General features: G+C 41.9%; 1 protein-coding gene across 1 annotated transcript in view; it reads right to left on the reverse strand.

Annotated features, from left to right (window-relative positions):
• LOC108099255 overlaps positions 1–17,444 on the reverse strand; it is a 148,336-nt gene that overhangs the window by 114,158 nt on the left and 16,734 nt on the right. The gene's annotated exons all lie outside the window — the stretch shown is intronic.

Raw genomic sequence — 17,444 nt, forward strand, 5'->3', positions numbered from 1 at the left:
GATTTTGCACATCCGATGTACCGCCCGCTGAGTTAGTGACACGTGCAACACTCACGCCATCCTGGACCTGCCCATACATGTACACATAATGTATCTGATCTCCTCCCCCTGAAAATGAGCATCATAAATGCATTCAACTGTCAAAAGCTGGGCGAAATCAATGAAGCGTACTCCACACAAAAACTCATAAGGAAAATGGTTAGGAACCGAAAAAAATTTTAGTGCAGAATGTTTTTTATCGAAGACCTTCTAAATGGAACTAGTAAAAAAGTACTAAAGCAAATTTTCTTTGTTTTTCAGTAAAAAGGAAGAGGATATTAATGTAAATGGTGTTAACATTATATAGTCTCTATCTTAATGACCTGTGTAATTTCCGTTTGTGCAATCAGTTTAAGTGTTCCCTTTTTATCTGTATAATTTTCGCATTATTGGAAATATTATTTTTTAAATGCTCGTAAACATGGAGCATGGCGACAATTTTATAAATATTTTTATGGCGTTTCATAAAATTTTATACGATGCGCATTCACTGGACCCCACTGCCCCACCCGCCTTCTATATCAATTTGTCGTCGCTGCAGTTTATGAATTCCGCTTGTTCCTGGTTTCCACTTTATATATATATATATATAGTGTAGATGTGCACTCTGTGTATTTTTTGTTGTCAATGCAAGTGACAGAGATAGACAGTGGAGGACATGCAACAGCAGCGTTGTCATCAGTTGCAACAATTACTTAAACGCAGGCATAATTTGTGTATATCATCAGACAGGCGGAAAAGGGTTAAGGATTGGCGAGGGAATGTGGGGAACACGGTCGAAAGTTGGCAAGGCAATTTAATCGTCCACTGGTCTGAATATTTTCCACAATTTTTATATTATTACAACGGCTCCGACTATAATTACAATGATTATTATTTTGATGTGTGTGGCTGCGAAATGGGAAACTTTAAGTTTTTGTAAACAGCAATTTAAGTGAGTTCCATCATATGGAAGCTTATTGTTGGTCAAAATGTATTTTAACCGATAGCGAAACAATAATTTTTTGTTAATTTAAACGATTTTCATTTGTAAAAAACTTTTTCAACGTTAAACATTAAACTCTCGTACGACCGCAGGGCTAATTGATATAATACCTTTGCGAATCATAAAAATGAGTTGATAGTTTAATAAAATAATTGAATTATTTCTTGAAATGAGAATTATTTTTCAACCATTAAGTTTGTGAAAAATGTTAACCACACCATTAATGTATTTTTAATTTTCCTTTGCTCCACTTTTGTTTGAAATGAATAAATCGGAATAATATTTCATATTTAAATCTGATGGCATTAATTGGTATTCGACTTTAAAAAAAAAAATCTGTCCCATAAATATTAATTTGGCATTCAATTTTCATTGATTAATTTCCAATTTAGCGTTTTGTCAAAGTGCCACAGTGTCTTCCTTTTGCTGCCACATCTTTTATCAATTTTTGTAACCCAAGAAGTCACATAAATCACAACAGAATTCTACCAGGGCGGAAGATAAATAAACTTTGCCTTTTTCCCTGTCCTCCTTTATTTTCGCCATTTGGCTTTGATTGAACCGAAGCGAGGAACCAAACGTACAATGGCAATTAACCCATAAAAATGAAAATGCCCACATTTACGAGGGTCTCCTCCCTGGGGCAGTCCATCAGTCAGGCAGTCAGTCAGTCAAATTAATTGAAATTCAAAGCTCCGGCTTTGGCTTTTACTATGGTGGCTATGGCTTTGATTTTGCCATCGGTTTTATGGGTATTGTCGGGGCTGAGTTTCTGCTTAATTTTACTTCGTTCGGTTCATCAGCATGGCTGACTTGTGTTTCCAATGAATAATAAAGTGGAGTGAAGTGCGCCGGGCCAATCCGAACCAAACCAAGCCAAACCAAACGAGGGGCCGCCGCCAACAGACTTGCTGCAGATATAAATCAATTCCCGGGAAGCGGCGACAAAATTTACATTCCGATTTGCCAGCGATCTTTTTTTGTCCCCAGCTTCTCTTATTGAGATTTCATCGCCGTCTTTGTGGCAGCGGCGCATGCGTCGTCTTTCCCAACGCTCGAATAAAGTGAATTTATGGCAACGGTTAACACAAACGGCATTGTATCAATAATAATAATAATAAAGCGAGAAATAAAAACACACAAAAAATAAATCGTGGTCGGGCTCGGTACAAATCGTAAGCGTTTAAATGTGTTTAAGTGGGCCTTGATTAATGACTTCCAAGTGCGTTTTTTTTTCGATCGCCTCACGCACTCTCCGCGGGAGATTGGCAAAGCTCCGGCAAGAGGGGGTTTAGCAGGGGGCTTCGATCCGGCAGATACAATTGAAAACACAAGAGCCAGATAGGCGTGACTATGATAACAAAGGCCTTGACTAAAGGTATATCGATCATGGGCCATCATCATGATCGCAGCAATTTGTAATGTTTAGGAAACTTTTAAAAATTGTATCCGCCTCATGATCGGACCAATTTGTTATCTTTAAACAACTTTCATCATCAAGTCGCTTCAATAAATTAGGCTTGAAGCCCTTGAGATGTTTGCTTTTTATCTTGAACTAACTTAATTTTTGAACTTGGCTTCATGCGGGCATACCCATTAATAACTATCTACTTCATGTTTCTAATTAATCATAACAAGCCTTGAGCCTTTTTTTCGCATTTAACAAATGATTAATATTAAGGCTTAATCAGGATACATTTTAATAGGCCAGACACTCTTGGAGGTAAATGTTTTCGAAGCGTAAAAAAAGAGTTACTAATCTGTTGAATTTTATACTATAAATATTCATGAAATATAAAATCTTCACTCAGTTTCAAAAAGCATATCAAGATCTTCTGCCATCTTCACCAAATCACCCTGAATCATTCTTCATTAGATCCTAACCTTTTAACAGTTTATCCCCATCCAAATCCTGTCAAATCTCCTCACTCACGAGCACATCCAAATCAGTGTCAAACCACATTACCCTAAAAACCCATCCAACTAGCTCATATTTCACATTGAGGAACCCACGGAAAAGAATTGAAATTTCATCATTTTGATTGGCCTAGCAGAATCTCTTCTCGACCCAGACAGATGCCCCATAAAACTGAGTCGCCACAGACCATTAATGAAAATTACGATACGATGTAGGAATTGTTTCAGCGAAGAGCAGGAAATTTTCCAACCGACTGACTGCTGCTTCGGATCAGATAAAAACCTGAGAACGTCATGTCAAAATGTGGCGCTGCCCTTTAAGCCACTTTTATACCCCAAACCTTATATGACAGAGCTGCCGATCTGAGGACGCAGGCAGGTACGATGGAGGACTACTATATATACTCGTATATATATCTGTGTGTATCCGATACCCACGCGACCCTCGGCCAGGTTGTTCCAGGTTGTATAGCCTGTAAACTGATCTCTGGCCAGAACAATACGGGAAAAAAACGAAGAGGATAACCAGCAATTCGGTTGAAATGAAAAATTGAAAAACGAAAGTGAAGGAAGCGACGGAGGTGGAGTTGTCATTTGACAACGTCGCACAATTACACAACTAAAATGAACAATATTAAACGAAATTATACTCGAAAAGGAGCGAAAGAGAGAGACACGACAAAAGGCCCATTGGCGGCATAAAACAAAAGGGCTCAGAGGCAGAAAATAAAAGACAGAAGGCATCCGAGGGGCAGCTGCCCCTGGCCAAAGCGGGTTTTGTGTATCATTTTTCATGACATATCCGAACACATGTAGGTATATATGGTGGTCATATATCCTGTCATTGTTGTCAGCCACTTGAAAGTGCAATTGCAGCCGCCTAATTAGTCCTCACACAACTACTCAACTAATTTAGACACACAAATTCCCCGTCCGCAGCGAAGCCAGAAAGAAATATGATGATTAAGTGCCGCCACCCCGCAGAAATGCAAACTCAGGACGCACACAAATCATTTATTTCGGTGCCCAAGTTGAAGTTCATATTGCTCCGGACGACTTCATCATTTTACGATTATTTCTAGCAATTTCAATGCAGTACTCACCATTCCACTCCACTCCACTTTGCTCCACTCCTTTCATCGAACCCTTGGAAAATGTGGCGAAAATTTACGATGCCTGTGACACAGTTAACTCATGCTCGACACCAAAACATATATCAAATGTGTGGCACGACTTGGAATGCCAACGGATCGGAGGAGGGATACCTGCCTTACCCAGAACTCACAGCCACAGAGAGACAGACAGACACACGGACAGACAGTCGGAGGACCGAGCCCCACCGAACAATAACGTGAAATATGTGCGGCGTTTTGCAATTCATACGCAAAAATGGATGAGGCAGCAGCAGCAACAGCAAGGCAACATCGAGCGGCCCATTTGAACCGTTTCGACCTGCCAATGGCCGGTCCACAGTAGCCACCACCGTATGTGCAACCGCCGTCGAAAAGCGGGGGAACACAATAACACATTGTCTGAGGTAAAATGGAAAAAAGTGCGGCATTGGCAAGTGCCAGACCCGGGGAATGAGGAGCTACAGTGCGTGGCGAAACTATAAGCTATTTAAAATTAAAAAGCATACATAAAAATTCTCCTTTATCATTTACTTTCTTACTAAAGTTTAATTTTTTCATGGGATATAAGGCAACAATTGAAGTTTTTTTTAGAATTCTTGGAACCCTAAAACCTTACAGCAACCTGACGCACTGTAGCTAAGAGATCACACCCGAACCAGACCGCGAGCAGACTGTTTGGCTTGCATTTAATCTTCCAATTGAGTGCGTACCACTGTGCTGACATAGATAAACTGGCATGTCCTGCGACCAGACGCATCCGAGTGTCCTTTGCCTTCCAACCAATAATCCCCATTTCCACTCTCATTCCCCTTCTCTTCCGTGGGCCTTTTCACTTGACTGCCCCCCGCCCCGCCGCATTGTCAACATTTTTGCCTTTAAAAAACAATTAATCTTTATTAGTCGATGACTCAAAAGCCAATTAAAAGTCCTCGCACAACGTTTGCCTCAATCACGCCCATTTTGCGTGTATAATTAATCATTTTTTTCGCCGAGTGAGAGTCCAAAGCCAAATAAAGAATGAAAAAGAAATTGTGCAATATCCGTAAAATGCGCAAAACTTGCCATCAATATGCTACGCTCGGATACGTCCATCAAAAATGCACTGAAGCGTAGATCCTTTCCTGTTCTTGCTCCTGCTGTTGGCAAAAGGATTCGTTACGGATTTATTGGCAGCCTGACTTTGGCCCCGGATTTTGTGTTTTTTTATTTTTTTATTTTTTCCCTGTGTGTGTTTTCTTTCAGGGCTCGTGCTGTAAATTGACTTTATGTTGTTGCCTGTGCATAGAAATTGCTTTTTGGGGTTTTGCGCGCTGATTTCTTTCTCTCCCCCTTTTTTTTTGTTGTGGTGGTGGTGAGGGTATTATTTTTTTAAAAACATTTTGAAGGCCAAAGTTTTGCGTGGTCAGTTTCCAGACAAAAGGACCCAAAGAAATTAAATATCCCAACGAGAAGGAAAACTCCGGCTCAGGGTCAAATTAATCCACGGACAAATCAGAAGGCCTAAAAGGGACTTTACGCTTTCCAGCGAACACTTGAAGGGCATTAACGGGCAGAAAAGAAATAAATTATTTAGCAACCCCCGGATTTCGGGGTGTGCAAATAAGACAATGCGTGGAAAATTCCAATCCCTAAATGCTGTTAAACACAAAATAAATGAACTTCCCGGCGCTGGGGTGCTGATGGTGTAAAGGATTTGTGCGACAAGTATTGATGACTGGACAGATGGATAGAACCGAATCGAGCGAGCGTGCCCGGAACAATATGGAAAATCAAATCACACTCGGGGTTGGCCAGCCACCTAATAATTTCTCCTAATGAAAACATGTTTCCAGCCTTTTCGGTGGTTGGTTTCTGTGGCACTGCATTTTTCCCGGAAAACGGGGAAAACTACAATTGCCATTGTTAAGTTGTGTTTATTTACAGATTTTGCTAGAATGAAAATTAGCATTAGCCCGAGAAATCAAATTTCATCCAAACAATATTTACACAAATACTTTAGTTTGCACCAACATTTCGATGTTGTCAACACTTTGCGACCTTTTAGGGGTATTTGGATTGTTGATTTAGGACTTTTGCGGCCAAATAACATTTTTGATTGAGGGAGACTGGCTGTGCTCTTAATTGGTTCAAACTCACATAAAATTTCGAGAACACAATTTCCCAGATAAAATGAAATTCAAATTTGAATTTAGCATAACAAAAAATGTAATAAAGCTACGGCAGGCTTTATGAAAATTTAAATATTCGAGGAATTAGGTCAGCTGGACATGTGTAAAAACCATGTTGCAACTATTGTACAACAACAATGCAGTACACACACAGACAGCAGGCAGAAATGTTTTTGAACGAAACCAAAACATGGCCAGAACATAGGGAACACACAGGCAACACGCCCTGGACATTGGTCAAAGCTAGCCGGCAAAAGTAAAAAGAAAAAACCGAATCACAAAAAAAGCAAAACAAAAATCTCAAAAAGCAGCGCCAAGTGCAACTGCAGCCAAAGCCACAAGACAATGCAACAGCCGCAGCAGGCAGACAGGCATCTCTGGACCAGTTGGCCAAAAGCCCAGGAAGCGAGGGGAAGAGCGGGCTCACAGCCTCCTCTGTTCTTGGTCTGTTTCTGGTCTTCTGGCCCATTTGGTTTTGGGTCGTGCCTGGGCTCTGGCTTGATTCATATTTGGACTGCAGTTTCCATTTCATGGCTCTTCTATTTTTCCTCTTTTTCCCCGCGTTTCCAGCATTGAGTTCTCAAAGGTCAGGGCATATTGAATTTCCTAGAATTTTTGCACAGCTACTATAAGCTCTGGATTTACTGGCTAATCTTATATGTTTCGAAATGTTTCCAATCATTTAAAAGCCCATAATCCAAACTGATTCTCTTCAGAATACTATACTTTCTCCCTGGTTCTTGTCTCCCACAAAAAACACTAAAATCTAAATTTAATTTTTATTTCAACAACTTCCTGGAAGTGAAAGTGTATCTCCTAAAACGACTAAGCCCACGCGACTCTCCTCGCTTTATTATGCTTTCTATGTGCAACAACAAAAAACGGGCCGTTTGCGTTATTTGTTGTATTCCTTCATTTCTGTTTTGTGAACCGACTCAAACCTCCGCCCTGAAGGCAGAAAAAAAAACCAAATGCAAGCAAAGTTTGTTCAACTTTTTTGCATGTTTATATTTGCTGTAAGCATTATTTTTTTGAACCTCTCCTTTTCGATGCACACAAAAACCAGTTGCATGAAAGGGGTAACAAACAACCGGAGCAATAGAAAACAAATAGTGGAATTTCTCTATTTCAGTGCAAAGTGCATTGAGGCATGCAGCTGAATTTTCCGTGGCTGAGGGGATGACGAAATGCCAAATGCATAATACATAGAGCCGGGGGAATCCAAGTCCAACCCTTTCCGCTATAACCATATTTATATTTTATGCCGCTCAACTGCAAAATTGTGTCAAAATCGGATGCTGCCACCGTGGGGCAAAAGAAATGCTGGGGAGGCAGCCGCTTTTGTTGGACCCCATCAACTTTAAAATGTACACAAAAGGCAGCGCTGTACAAAATTTATGGACTCGGCTGGGCAATTTTCTAACGTACCTGGCAATTTAACGGTAAAGTGTAAATTTCATTTAATTTGACAGCCGCAGATTGAAACCTCGAGCGGTTAATAAAGTTGCACCAGCCACTACTGCAGCGGCAGCAGCATCGGCAGTATCTGTTGCAGTTGCAACAGCAACAGCAGCGGCAGCAGCAAAATCAGCCGCAACAACAGCAAAACTAATTAGTCCAAAAGCCCCGCAGTAGATCAACAAACTCACCTAGAAAGAGAGGAGAAAAGAGTCATGAAGGCAAAGATGATTTAATAAGCAATTAAATTATTCTAATAAATGTAAGCCAGCAGGACTGAGCAAAGCAGGAGGGCGTTGCAGAGGAGGGCCACAAGAAATTGCACATAAAATTGCAATTTTCCAGCAAATTCATAACACAAAAAAATTATACAAAATTAGGCCGCAGGCTGGGGAGCGAGAAAAAGATACGAAAAGCGAGATGGAAAGATACAGTTTTCCCCGAACATAAAAGACTGTTGTAGCCGAGTGGCTTGATGGAAAAATATCTCACTGTAATTATAAGTAAACAAGGGTATAATAAGGTGCTTTCCCTGGATTAACTGCTGATAATTGCTTAATGGTGTAAGTCTCTTCACTTTTAATGCCGAGTCGAATTCCGTTAAATATTTTTTTTTATTTTAATAAGAATATAAGCTTCACATTCAAAACTAATTTGTTCAAAGTCCAATGTGCAGCCTGAGATAACCCAAAATATCCGATAATCGGCTACATTTTCCTATCCCCTCGTTGATCACCTATCTAAAGACTCACGAATCTAGCCTTATACCGCCGAAACGCACTGTGCCGCAGCGGGAGCGGGAATCAACAGCTGCCAAACAGTCCGCACTCATCGTCATCGTCATCAGCTGAGAGCCTGAGATGGCAACAACTCAAGTGGCATCCATCCACAGTGAGCAGTGGCAGCTCCAGCTCCCAGCAGTCCAACTAATGCCATCAAGCTGATGCATATAGTGATTAGAGTGGACGTTACCCAGCCCAGTGCTTCCTCGCTTCCTTCCTCGGTTGCATCGTCATCATCGTCTTGCTGCACTTGAAGCCGGCTAGATGTTGCCGCTGTGCCGGGGAGATGTTGCTGCTGTGCAGGAGATGTTGCTGCTGCGCCTGCTGTTGCCACTGCTGCTGCTGCTGCTGCTGCCGCTGATGATGACGATAAGTGCAGTTTGCAGCGTAATAGAAAAGTTGCCACGATGTGTGCCTGTGTCTGTGGCTGTGTGTGCCTGTGTGTCTGTGTGTTACTGATGATAATGATAGATAAGTGTGCGCCAAGTGCACTACGTAACTTACTCTAACTTCAAAAGCTATCAGCAGTTAAATCGAAAAGCAGTAAGCCAAGCTCAGTGGAGCCAGCGGGCAAGAACTGTAAATGCTGCGCAGCTTAATGACAAGAGCGCCAACTAAGTTGCACTGGCAGCAGCAACAGCAGTTGGGAATGGGAACTATGAGATGTGGCTCCCTGTGAAAGCTACACCCAAAAAAAATATGGATCAACTATTCCAGGACGTAATAAATGCAATAAATAACATAAACAAAATACTTGATGTGTTTTTTTGTGAAAAGCTGTCTTTATAACTTCAAAAAATAATCACTACTTAAGTTTAGGCAGTTAGGTCCTTGAAAATCTCCTTAAAATGCTGTGCTTGGTTTAAAATATTTCTTTTGGTGCAACTCCTTCTGCCGCTCCTTGTGCTCCTGCATCATTAGCAATTGTGGGCAGGCCAAGGCGTGGGGCATGGGAAATATTTGCTATAAATGCATGCAACATTAAGTAGAACGCATTTTTTTCAGGCAGCCAGGGAGCAGCGGCAGCATCTGCAACCTGATGACGCCACACGCCACTTCACTTGGCTGCCTCGCGTCGCTGTTGCTGCCACTTCTTGTTGCTGTTGCTGTTGCTGTTGCCGTTGCTGCTGCTTCTGCTGCAGTGTTGCTGCTGTGCCAATGTTGCTGCCGTGGTGTTGCTGTTGTGCCTTTTCACAGCTCAACGCTTGCGCACATTTGGGGAGCCTGAGAAAAGGGTTCGTCTTTTCCTCCTCTGTGTGCCTTGCGCCGTTTGCTTTATTTCTTTCCGAGAATCTTGACGGCTATTAAGGAGCAAATAGCAACAGCAAAAACAAAGCACAGCCGGCTGGTTGGCGGGGAAAAAAAAAGTAAAACAGAAAAAAGCAGTAAAATAAAATTATTATTTTCTTTTCGTGCTCATAATTTCTGCTGCTGCTTCTTTGGCCTCAATTAGTAAAAGACTTTTCCTTATTACACTTTTAGCCTTGGTCCTAGCTTTTCCCGTTCACAGTAGTTTCCTCTTCCAGCAGTAAATTAAGTTACGACTTTATGTTGCATATTAGTAGTAAGAAGGAGGAGTCAAAAGATATAGAAGCCAAAAGATATAGGAAGAAATGCTTGGGATGTTCTTGAAGGCGGGCCGCCATTAAACATTTATATTATTGCCTACGTAATTGGGGAATAAAGAGTAATAGAAAATAAGAATCTTAATTATATTTTTAATTGCCAGCACGCTTTAACAAACGAAATCTTTTAGACTAGCGGCTATTTTATGCTTTTAGTTGTAAAAATATACATTATTTTATTTATAGCCAATATATCTGTATTTTAAATACGCTGCTTTAAATTCGATGGTTGCTATAACGAATTTTCAAAAATACCTCAATTCAAATTTTTCAACTTTTAATCAATTTTTTCTGGGCACTAAAATATTTTATTTGCCCTTAGCAGCCGGTTATCTTTATTATAGACCATGAATCATGCCTTGCTTATTCGGCTTTTACGACTTGGTCAGGATGCGAAACCATCGAGAACAACGCCCACTGTCAAGGACTCATTTCCCCGCCATTTCCCTACCCTTTATTTAGCTTTTATTATTTATTGACAATTTATTTTATTTAGCTCAGCATATCAACCGCTGAGCATTTGCGGCCATTTAGTTGCGATAAAAACCAAATTTATGCAGCTAAATCTTGTTTTAGCGTGCAGAAAAAAAAAGAACTGCAACCAGAGCGAGGAGTAAATAAAGAAAAAATTCTATTTCTCAGGCAATAAAAATGTCAATGACGTCGCCGCAGACCAAATGGCAATTGCAACCATCGGAATATCCCTCTTTTTTCCACACGTTTTCTCCGCGCCTCCAATGTGATTTATGTATTTCGCATGCAAAACGCTAATCAGTGGACCCGAGAGCCCCGACCCATTGCATCCTACTCGAGAAACCCAATAAAAGAAAGGCAGCAGCATCCAGCATAAGAGTCTGAAATGCGAAACTCAAATAGCGTTTAGCCAAAGATGACTAATGTGCCTTCTGGCCGATGTCCAACTGGTCAAGTGGGTTCGGCCTCAACACTGGGCCCACTCCATTCACTTTGCTTACGAAAAACTGTTGAGAGCGATGGAAAGTTGTTCTGCGATACATTTTTAACCCCAATCGCAGGGGTGGTTGGATGGGCCAAACTTGTTGAAATACGCGCATATGCCAAGCATAATTACGACGAAAAATATTGTAAATTTGTAACTTTTGCAAAGTGCTTCAATAAGTAATGAGCACGGGATAAGAGCGCTAGTAGTGAGAGCACGAAAAATCGGGGTAAATTGAAGTGGTTTCAACATTTTGGCCTGATTTGGGCAAGGCCATTTGAGCATTTAAGCGGAAGCGAGCAAAATTCATTAATTAATCAAGAATTGTTTAAGTTCAAAGTTTGCATAGCATTAATATTTCTAGTGAGTTAAATTTTTTTTTAAAGTGAATTAACAGAATATTTGCAACAAAAAAGATTGAAACATTATTTAAATTGAATTGCAAGACCTAATTTGGCACAAGTGGTTTCACCTCACCAATTCAAAAGTTGTCATCTGTTTCATAATTGATAATAACCAAAAGATTAATTATTTTCTATCATCGAGACTTCCCATCTCATCTGACATGAAAGGACAACCGCAATTTCCAATTATATTCGATTGGTTGTGTGTGAATTTGTAAGCAATAATGCAGGATGCTTCGATTTTAAATTCACATAAATTCACACAAAAACATTCCATCACAAGAAAGCCTAATAGGCTTCATTTCACCTTTTCAGCATTCGACAAATGCAATTAAATCAAGGAGGGACTATTGCATTCCTGACAGCGAAGGGGACAAAACAGACGGCTCAAAATCACTTGCCAATCAAAGTCAGGCGTATATTTGTGGGATCTGTATCAGGCGATTTGCATGCACTTGGCCACAAAATTAATTAACTAAAATATGCTGGGGAAGAGGAGACAAGTGCAGTGCAAATTTAAAACCCAATATTCTCCAACCTCGATTCGGGTTGGCCTAACAAAGCGATCAAAAACCGAGAAATACGAGTGGTTGCTGCCCACTTTGGCAGCAACAACTGCGACAAAATGTCACTTTGCTGGCAATTCACAGAAGCTACAGACAAGCAACTACACTGCGATTCAAAAATGTAAAGAGAGTACTAAAACATATAGCTAAAGAAAATAAAACTGTGTTTAATTACATTTGGTTTAATTATTTTGTAATTTACACAAACTTGTATATACTTAAACAAGGATAAAAACTGATAAACACTACATTTTTGAAACGCACTGTATCCCACTATATTGTCACAAAAGTGCGACAGAGAAGGCACTAGCAAAGGAGGCTTAGTTATTGCGCATAGCCCGAAATGTTCATGTCCTGATGCCACAATTAACTAAAAGCGCGCATCAAATTACAAACAAACGAACGAACGACAACTGGCCGGCACAACAACAACAACTACAAGAAAAACGATAACTAGAACAGCAACAACAACAACAACAACAACAACAAGGAACGACAAGGACATGAAGCGGAAGCAACAACTGTTGTTGCCCCAATGTGTTGTGAATGTGTGTGTGTGGGTATTATTGTTATTTCAGTTGAAACTCGAATTGCTTGTAGATTTGTTGGCAACAGCTGTGCATTTGCCAAGCAATTTCTGTCCGCTCCTTGGGCTCCGCACATCTGCAATTTATGTATCCTTTGGCTTACAAGGATAGTGGATGTCTGGCGGACGGTCAAGTGTGCGATGGTAAGCCCCACCATTTGCAATCTGCATTGTCTTCGGGCCAGGCCACAACCAACGCCCCTCATTGTAAGCTACTTAAGATTTTGCACAGATTATGGCTCATATATGCACGCCGCAGTTGGAGCGCAAATTGAGTGTGAGTTTTCCATAGATAATCTTTACAAGCAATTTAAAGCTGGACAAGTGCTAATATAACAACAAAAGCGGGAGATAGTCAACGGCTTTCAGGTTGGCAGCCAAAGAAGCGGTGGCCCTATCACGTGCGATCAACTAATTAAAGCAACAAAACCCCTTCTAAACAGGAAGCCTGCCATTAGCCCCAAAGAACAAAAGCCACTGGCATTCGGCGGGAGGAGAGAATGAAATGAGGTAAGACCTGGAAAAAGTTGCACTTGACTGATTACCTTTGCCTCAATGCTGCCCGGGTTCGGGTTCGGGTTCGGATTCGAGTTCCTTTCCCTCTTCTTGCAACATTAATGAGCAGGAAGCATTTCCCTCAGACCAACATACCGAGATTCAATTATGAATGAGTTTTAAATTACAGTTACAGCGCAAGCCGTCGGTCTCATGAAAGCAGGAACTCAAAATCGAAGGGGATTCCCCCAGGTTCTCACATCAGTAATTATCATACAATTCGGCATTGTAATTTCGAATTAAATATTTTATTTTAATTTATACGTGGAGTTCGATTACGATTTAATATAAAACCTGTGTCCTAACAATCGATTGCTTTTAAATGTTATATTACAAGTGTCTGTATACCCGAGCATAATGATTTATTGCAAAATAATAATCTGACAAATCCATATTTATGAACTAAAGCCGCTGGCTATATTATTAAATTAAGTAAAACAACATAATCGCATAATAACTTTATTATGTTCAAATTTCCCCTGACTAGATTTTGTGGCCATAATTATTGGCATGATAATAGGCTCCCAACTTTCTAGCAATTTAAAGGCCCGTTTTAGCTGAAACTTTGAAAGCCAATCTTGGAAGTCCCAATAAAAAGAGCAGCAGCATTCCAAGGCGGCCAAAAGGGCGTGGACTCCCGATGGGGAAAGACAAAGAGCCGCACTGAAAGTCGGAAAATCTCCACCCAACCGTAGGCGACGCCACTCAAGTTAGCTGAACTAAACCGAGCTGAAATGACTCACTGACAAGGGAGCCGAGAAATGCGAAGGTTGGCTGCCTGGCATGCGTAGATAAATTGAGTTGAATGGAGCGCTACTGATTGGACTTACGATCCAGGCAGGCGGTTGTTACCACCTGTCCCCGCAGCCGCCGCCGCCGCCGCTGCCTCTTTTGGATTTTCAATTATGGTTAATCATGCAAATGTTTGTCGCCTGTGAAAATGTTTTACATAATGCAAAGTGAAATGCTGCATAGCCATTCAAGCCATTCAGGAGAGTTTCAAACCCAGCAGAGCATTATAGTCCAATGCATACATGAATAATTGTCTTTTTGTGTGTCCATCTTACAGCTGCTGCCGTGGCTCGGCCCAATCCCAGGAACATGGGATATGCTGAGCTACTGCTCAGGTAAGCCGAGCAATTTTTGCTGCCTGATTTCACAACTCCGACACCAGAGTGTCAGGTTGTGGCACATTCCCCCTGCCCGAGCCCGAGCCCGAAAACCCTCTCCGTTCTGGCCCCTTTGCTTCGTTTTGGGATTAGAAACCAACCCCGAAACGTGTCACATTATGCCAGGAGATTGAGATAGGAGACATGTCCTGGCCCTCCTGCAAACCGATTTCGGTTCCGGGATTAAAGGAGAAATTGTCCACTCGAAAGGCATGTTTCTTCATTAAGCCAATGCGAAATACCTGCTAAGGTAACTGGGCATCGAAAATGCTGCAATCGAAGAGGATTTGCAATGGGCGGCAGTCGCACACAAAGTAATTTGAAAGTGGTTAGGAAAATTATCTTCCTGAATCCCCAGGAAATGAACAAGTTTCTTTCCATTCTTTGAGTCCTTTGAAATGGATTGGCACTGTTGGAAGTCCTAATGTTTGCAAATGGCTGTACAGAAGAACAAGGTGATTGTTTTCCTTTCCAGAGTAATGAAATTTCACTTTTATGGAACACTATTACTTTTTAATTAACTAACAACTTTAATTTGGTGATACCTCAAACTATTTTTTCCCCACTAATCCAATTTTATTCTTTAGAAATTAGCTACCTTTAATGGTAGTCGACATCCAAACGAATAGCGACTTGTGCCAACTCTAATGTATTAGAGGTAATTTATCAACTTTTAATCAAATGTATTTTCCATTCCTACATGGAGATGCTCCCTTCTGTCCCGCCACATACATACTCGTATATAATATATGTCCGTTGCTCATGCCATTACGTGGTGTTACGCAATCGCCACCCCAAAAATGGCACGGAAACTACCCCTTCCAAACTCGGCACCCCGTCTATATGGCCCGGCTGATCCTTTATAGTTTTTACATGCATTCCCATGCGTATTCCGTGTGAGTGTGTGTGTGCCATTTGGTCATAAATTCAAAAAGCTGGCCCAGCTTAAATTTTGGTTTTTCAATTTTTGAATGCCAGACCTCTGACAACCCTCGGGTCCATGGGTGCCCCGCCATTCCCTCTCCATCCCCCGAGGAGGACCAGCATCTCACATAGTTGTGCGTGCAACTGTGAAACGTGTTACAGGACCGGCCAATGTCCTGTGTTCCCCCACCCGCCATTCCCCATTTTCCCATTCCCCCGATCCATCAGAAAACCATGAGATTTCATTTAATTAAAGCATTTAGGCAGGGGTTTTTAGGTTTCGACGCCATATGTGCGTTGAATATATTAAATATACAAACACAATCCTTTCAAAGGACATCCGCAGCCAGCTCCTAAACAAATATGTTGGGAAAAAAGTGCAGCTTAAGAAAGGTTAAACAAAGGTTAAGCTCGGAGAGCAAAGGTTCGAAGTTCTGAGTGCTGAGCTCGAAGCTCGAAGCTCGGAGCTCGGAGGAGGCTTAAGCCTTGCGGCCCGAAAGCCAACTCATCAAAGTTATTTAGTTAAAATTAGTGCCTGTCGAGGATGTCTCCCCAATATGCCAAAGCAAACAAGACGACGCAGAATCATCGAATGGCTCGAGGGCCTGGCAAAGGACACGAAAACGTTTTGGTCTGGGGATTTGCGGGGACAATGTCGTGCCGCTGACAAGTGCGATGACAACGTCAAAGGCTGGCTGCTCGGATGGCTGACTGGATGGCTGGCTGACTGGCTGGCTGGCTGGCTGGCTGCTCTCCTCTGAGCCCGAGCTGCATGGCCATGCCCGACTAGCTGCGAGGCACCTCTGGGAAAAAAGACGCTCATCTGGAAAATCAACTTCGACTTTCGGGCCACCCAGGCATCCGCCAAGGAGCAAAAGCAGCAACAGCAACATCAGCAGCAGCAGCAGCATCAACGAACCGCAAATCATAAAATAAACTCTTTAATTACGCCTCACGACTTGCCGGGGCAGACACGCAACAAGCCCAAGCCACAGCCAAATGGAAATTATGCAAAATGCAACAGCAGTAGCAGCAGATGAAATTGCAGCACAGCAGCAACATCACCACAGCAAAAGCAGCAGCAGCAGCAGTGGAAGCCACCTTCCGAAAATGTGAGTAAAATTATAAAATCTTTGGCACGACATTGTTGACGACGACAAAACTGCAAATTACCAAATTATAAGCGAACTGCAAAAAACAAACTGCCAAACAATGAAGGAGCGAATTTTAAGGTAGTGAAACTTTAAGTTATCTTCGCTAGGTATAAAATAATAAAGTGGAGTCCTAACTTTTCAACTGTAAAGAATTTCGTTGTGGAATTGGGTCAAATTTCAAATCAAATCTAAATATTTTCTTGTTGGTTAGTGGAAGTATTTCTTTCAGGGAGGGTATTTAAAGACAACCCATTTGGGATCCTCATAAAATCCATTTGGCCTCCGATGATGAAGCAGAGTGGTCGAAAAGCCCAAGGAGGAAGTGGGAATACCGAAATGCACTCGGACTCTCACACACTCAGCATGGAATCCCGAGGGGAAAGGGGACTGCCCCCTGCTGTACAGCCCATTCGAACTACCTGCACCTCGTGCCTCCTCCCGTCCTCAGGAAAACTCCCGCCTGAGCTTGGCACCCACTCGATTATCACCGAAAAACGATTGACCTCACGAATTCGTAATTAATTTTCACAAAAGTTTTCCATTCGAAGACAAACTTCAAACAAAAGGCAGCAGCATCTCTCTTGGTGTGTGTTTGTGTGTGTGTGTTTGCCTGAATCTGTGTGTGGATTGGTTCAGTTTGGGTTCAGTTCAGTTTTTGGGATTGCTTTTGTGGAACCCCTCCCACTTTTTCCTGCGGCTGCCACAATGTTTAAACATTTGAGCGCACACATCTCTGTGGGGGGCAAAGTGAATGCCGTTGCCCTGCTCATCTGCCGTTGCCCCCGATTTTGGAGCCCCCTCCGATCCCCGCCAATCAGTTCCACCTCCACCTCTGGCCCCTCTTTCACCTGGCCGCTATAGTTGCTTAGTTTGTCAGTTGTGTGTGTCGCTTAAGTGCTGAAACAATGTTCCAAGTTGTAAGTGCAACAAGGGAACCCAGTGCAACATGGCAGGCAGCGAGCGAAGCCAAAAGCCCAAACTGAACCAAACCAAGCCAAACCGAACCGAACCGAACTGAAGC

The sequence above is a fragment of the Drosophila ficusphila genome, unplaced genomic scaffold (genome assembly GCF_018152265.1).
Source record: "Drosophila ficusphila isolate 14025-0441.05 unplaced genomic scaffold, ASM1815226v1 contig_791, whole genome shotgun sequence".
Lineage (NCBI taxonomy): Eukaryota > Metazoa > Arthropoda > Insecta > Diptera > Drosophilidae > Drosophila > Drosophila ficusphila.